Raw genomic sequence first — 6,369 nt, 5'->3', positions numbered from 1 at the left:
AGTATTTTATGATTTATATTGTGTTTTATGATAAACCAGTATTGTACCAAGACTGATAAACCAGTATTTTATGATTTATATTGTGTTTAATTGTGTGGTTTTATCAATTCTTTACCCACTTATTCATATGATAAGCATGTATTTACAATTCCTTCCCAAAATCACTCCATGATTGAAAACTTGCTACCTAGAGACTTTTAATTACGTATTTTAATTCTCCTTTATCCCCTTCGATGTTGTGATCCGTGTGTTAAGTGTTTCAGGCTTCATAGGGCACGAATGACTTGGAAAGTGGAGAAGAGGCTTGCATAAATGGAAGGAACACAAGAAACTAAGGAGATGACCAGTGAGCAATGACGCGAGCGCATGGCCCACGCGAACGTGCGGAAATGGAGAATTCGCAATGACGCGGACGCGTGCCTGGCGTAAACGCGTGGATTGGAGTCTGCACGAATGACGTGAATGCGTGAACCACGCGAACGCGTGGCAAGGAAAAACGCTGAATGATGCGAACGCGTCGATGATGCGTATGTGTGACCTACACGATCTGCAAAAATAACAGAATTCACTAGGGGCAATTTTGGGCCCTATTTTGACCCAGTTTTCGGCCCAGAAACACAGACTAAACCTAGGGAACATGCAGAAACTCAAGGAGGCATCCACAGACATTCAGATTCATCACATTAGGATTACTCTTAGTTTTAGATCTGAATCTAGATTAGTGTTACATTGATAGTTTATGCTTTTGTTTTTGGAATGTGGATGTTGAAGAGCCATTACCTCCGTTGAAGACATTACTTTAGTTTGTTTCTTTACTCCCTTATTTTTAATTTATTACTCATTGACTCTGTTCAGATAATTATGTTGCGTTTTGAATTTATTAATATATAGAGTTATTTTTATTTTAATTAACTTTAATTCTCTATTTTATTTTAATTAATTATGTCTTCTCATATTTTTATGATTATTACTTTCATGTAAATGGAGTAGAATTTCTACTTGACATGGGGTTGATTAAGAGGTGATACTTGAGTTGGAATCTCAAGTGCTTGGTTAAACTGGACATTGTTAGCTAACTTCATACTTACTAACACTAGACCTCCCCAAGGGAGAGGGTTAGGATCTGAGGGTAAGAGTTATTTCAATAACCATACCTTTCCTTATTTAGTAAGGAAAAATCAAGTGAGAACAACAACCTTTTTACACCACATTTGAGAAGATCCCAACAAGGATAAAAGTTCCATTTAATCATTCCCCCGGTCAAGGCCTTTTATTCAGAGTATCAATAATTATTCTTAGTTTATTTTTATTGCCTTAATTCACAACTATTTTAATTACTCATTATCAAACTCAACTTTCTGGGAATTTTCTGATTAATAAATTAGCACTCTTTTCTGCAACTCGTTGGGAGACGACCTGGGACTCATACTCCCAGTATCTTTATTTCTAAATTTGTGACAACCCTTTTTAAATTGGTGAGACAGATCTTAGCCGGTTAAGAGCTATACGTGCAATGTTGTTCTCTTAATTGAAATCTCTTAATTGGTTAACTTCTACCACGCATCAATTTTTGCCGCCGTTTCTGGGGAGTTGCAATAGTGTGCTAAATTATTAATTAGTGTATATATTTTATTTTATTTTCATATTATATTTTTATTTCTGTTACCATGAGCTATTTGTTTTTCTCATTGAATGACGCGTTCATTGCCTGATCCGAGTTTAGTCCCATTTGATCCTGAAATTGAAAGAACTCTTTCGCATATTAGACGAACTCGACGTCGGTTAGCCTCCGAAGGTGGTGAAGTGGTTATTATCAATTCACCAGTCTCATCTGAGGGCGAATCTGAACCGCCATCTGAGAGCGAGACAAACTCATTTGCTACTGATCCAGCTGTTTTATGTACAGGGAACATGGCAGCACCTAGGAGGATTACTCTCTAGGAGGCAGGAGCCCCAGATTTTACACTGCAACCATATCAAGTACATCACTCGACTGCAGCTGCAGATTTTGAACTAAAAACAGCACTGATCAACTTAATGCCCAAGTTTCATGGCTTACCTGCTCAAGAGCCTATCAAGCACCTTTGGGATTTCCAGACAGCCTGTTCTACTGTTAGGCATCATGGTGCAGATGAAACTTCTCTTCTGTTAATCACCTTCCCATTTTCTCTTGAGGGAAAGGCCAGGGAATGGTATTACTCCCAACCTCAAGTGACTGTTACCAACTGGGACATGCTTAGAAGACAATTTTTGGAAAAATACTTCCCAGCTGAAGTCACAGATAGACTGAGAAAAAAGATCTCCTACATTGTTCAAGGTGAATTAGAGACTCTCTATGAATATTGGGAGTGCTTCAACAATCTCCTGGATGCATGTCCCCATCACATGATTGATAGACTAGTATTGATTTGCTACTTCACCCAAGTCATGAACCCCCATGATAAGACCACACTGGAAGGTGCTAGTAATGGTTCTCTGAAAAAGTACAAAACCGCAGATGAAGCATGGCAACTGATCAGCGACTTAGCTGAGTCCACTAGGAATCATAGACAGAGGTGCAACCCCAAAGCTGTTGCAGAGGTTTCCTCTAGCAAGAAAACTACTCTTCTGATACAGAGTATATGTGAAATGACCAACTTACTTAAACAAATGCAGTTGAACTAACAACAAGCACAACAAGCTTAGCCTCTCCCACCCCAGCAAAGCCAACAGTTAGTCCCACAAAGAGTATGCAGGATCTGTACTGATTATAGTCATTATACTAATGAATGCCCGCAACTCCAGGAAGACAACACTGTGGCAGCCACTCACAACTTCTATGACCGCCCGAATCAAGGATACAATCAACAAGGCGGCAACTACAACCAAGGTGGCAACAATAACCATGGATGGCAAGACAACTCCAACCAAGGCTGGAGAGATAATTCTAACCATGGATGGAGGGATAACTTTAATAGAGGAGGAAGAGACAATAATAAAAACCAGAGGTGGAATAACAACAACAACAATAGACAGCAGAATCAGAATCAACCTTACAGAGCACCCCACCTAAGACAATCACAAGGACCCCAGCAACCTCAACAATAAGTTTCTCAAACTTCTTATTCTAATTCCTCATCAAATGACGAGATGCTCCGTTCTCTTGCGCAAGGACAACAAGACTTGCAGGTGCAGCTGAACTCTGGTCTGAATGGCTTGATTGCCACTTTACAAGCTCTTATCTCCCGGATGGATTCTTCACTTAATTCCACACATCAACCTTCAAGCTCTAGTGGAATTCCTTCTCAACCACTGCCTAATCCCAAAGATGGCATCAACGCCATCACTTTAAGGTCAGGAACTACATTACAGGAGAGGAACCATGAGGAGCCAAACCCACCAGAAAATGTGGCAGCAGAGGATGTGGTGGAAGTGGAAGATGCTGAAGAGGAAGAGGACGTACAAGACATAGTTGAAGAAGAAGAAGTTCAACCACAGAATGAAGCCCCAAGGGATGCTGAAGCTACAAATCGCGCCCCTCCTATCCCATTTCCACAGCTTGCAAGGAAGCCCAGAAAGCAGATGGAACTTGATCCCAAAATGGTAGAAATATTCAAAAAGGTCGAGGTAACTGTTCCCCTTTTTGATGTTATTCAACAGGTACCTAAATACGCAAAGTTTCTAAAGGATTTGTGCATACATAAAGATAAAATTAATGAATTGGAAACTATTCCTTTAGGTAGTTCTATATCTGCTTTAATGGGGGAATACCTGAAAAATGTAGTGATCCAGGTCCATGTATGGTTAGCTGTACCATTGATTTTTATATCCTGGAAATGCCCCCTAATGACTGATAAACCCATATTTTATGATATATTTTGTGCTTAGTTTGAGTGATTTATTCAATCCTTCACCCACTTATTCATATTAATTGCATGGTTTTTCTTCTCCTTCCTTATTATGTGATATATGTGAAAAGCATGTTTTCTATGCTTTAAAATTAATTATTTTAATTACCTTTCTTTCCATTCGATGCCGTGATTAGTGTGTTGAGTAGTTTCAGATCTTCTAAGGCAGGAATGACTTAAAGGATGGAAAGAAAACATATAAAAATGGAAGGAAAATGCAAAACGGAGTTCTGAAGAAACTGGCATCCACGCGATCGCATGGATGACGCGATCGCGTGCCAAGCGCGAATCAACAGCGACGCGGCCGCATGACTAACGCGACCGCGCACCTTAAGCAGAACGAATATGACGCGGTAGCATGACTGATGAGCGGATAATTTATACGCTTTTTGACATTGTTTTTAGTATGTTTTTAGTAGGATCTAGTTACTTTTAGGGATGTTTTTAAATAGATTTTGTATTAAATTCACATTTCTGGACTTTACTATGAGTTTGTGTGTTTTTCTATGATTTCAAGTATTTTCTGGCTGAAATTGAGGGACTTGAGCAGAAATCAGATTCAGAGGTTGAAAAAGGACTGCTGATGCTGTTGGATTCTGACCTCCCTGCACTAAAAGTGGATTTTCTGGAGCTACAGAACTCGAAATGGCGCGCTTCCAATTGCGTTGGAAAGTAGACATCCAGGGCTTTCCAGCAATATATAATAGTTCATACTTTGGCCAAGAATTAACGACGTAAACTGGCGTTCAACGCCAGCTTTCTACCCAAATCTGGCGTCCAGCGCCAGAAAAGGATCCAAAACCAGAGTTGAACGCCCAAACTGGCACAAAAACTGGCGTTCAACTCCACAAATGGCCTCTGCACGTGCAAACACTTAAGCTCAGCCCAAACACACACCAAGTGGGCCCCGGAAGTGGATTTATACATCAAATACTTACTCATGTAAACCCTAGTAGCTAGTTTATTATAAATAGGACCTCTTACTATTGTATGAGGCATCTTTGGATTACCTGATGATCCTTTGATCACGCTTTAGGGAGCTGGCCATCTCGGCCATGCCTGGACCTTCACTTATGTATTTTCATACGGTAGAGTTTCTACACTCCATAGATTAAGGTGTGGAGCTCTGCTGTTCCTCAAAGATTAATGGAAGGAATACAATAAGTTGGAGAAATTGCTAAGCTATCCAGCCTGACCTCTTCGCACTCAAACGGCTATAACTTTAGCTACAGAGGTCCAAATGACGCGGTTTCAGTTGCGTTGGAAAGCTAACGTCCGGGGCTTCGATTTGATATATAATTTGCCATTGTTGCCTCGACGCCAGGTGACGCGAACGCGTGGGTCACGCGGACGCGTGACCTAGCCAACACCCAATCCGCGCGGCCGCATGTTTTTATGAAAGGGGTTTGTTACTTGTGACAACCAAAATGTTTGTACGAAGGGATTTCTGTCGGTTTAGAGACTATATCTACAACGCCACTGTTTTTATGAACTTCTTTACTGGCAAAAATCCTGACGTCAAAATGGTGCCGTTGCCGGGGAATTGCAAACGTGTGCCTTATTATTGGTTATTGTAAATATTTAAAAAAAAAATTCTTTTGCTTGTTTATTTATTTTTGTTTTTAATTTTTATTAATTACTATGAATTCTCACCCCTTTGGTTTCAAGTTTGGTTCCAATGTTGTTGTAAGGAATGGAAACTATAATCAAAATAGGCATCAAAGTTGGAACAATCAAAGATGGGAGGAGCCACAAGGGTTTGATCAACCCTCATGGCAACAACCACCTCCAATGGACTATCAACAACCACCACCATATGCCTATGAACCCTTCCCTCAACATAACTTTGGACCACCACACTCACAAGCCCCTTTCCGCCATTCACCTCCATATAACCCCAACCCTTAACCACCATACCAACTACCTTATAAGCCATATGAACCATATATAGAACCACCTCAATTCCAACCCAATTACTCACAAGAACCACCACTTCTGTAACGACCCAACTTCCAATACGTCATGATCGTACCAAAAGTAAGGCGTTACTGACCTGTTTTCCTTATTAACTATTTACTATTAAGACTTTAGTTCGATATCGCGATTCAATTTTAGTAAAAATACCAGAAAATTTTTTGTTTTTATTAATTAAAATCATATAGCAAACATCACCAAGTAATAATAATCACATAATTATTAATAATAGTAATATTATACAAAAGAATTTAAATAAAATTCAGGTACAACTCCTATCCCTCTGCATAAAATAAAAATCTTAAGCAGTATGGGCGAGGGAATTCTATGAAAGAATCTCAAGTCATAAACTTAACTCGTAAATAAATTCTAGAATTGCCCGCAGCTTCAAACTGAGTCTTCGAACCTGTGTCACTAAAAGGGTGGAAGATTTTGGGGTGAGAACAAACCACACGTTCTCAGTAGGGAATGGGAATGCCGTAAAAGTAATGAAATAGAATGCAAATAA

This window comes from Arachis ipaensis, chromosome B05 (assembly GCF_000816755.2).
Source record: "Arachis ipaensis cultivar K30076 chromosome B05, Araip1.1, whole genome shotgun sequence".
In the NCBI taxonomy this organism is placed as follows: Eukaryota; Viridiplantae; Streptophyta; class Magnoliopsida; order Fabales; family Fabaceae; genus Arachis; species Arachis ipaensis.
This window is presented reverse-complemented; position numbering follows the sequence as displayed.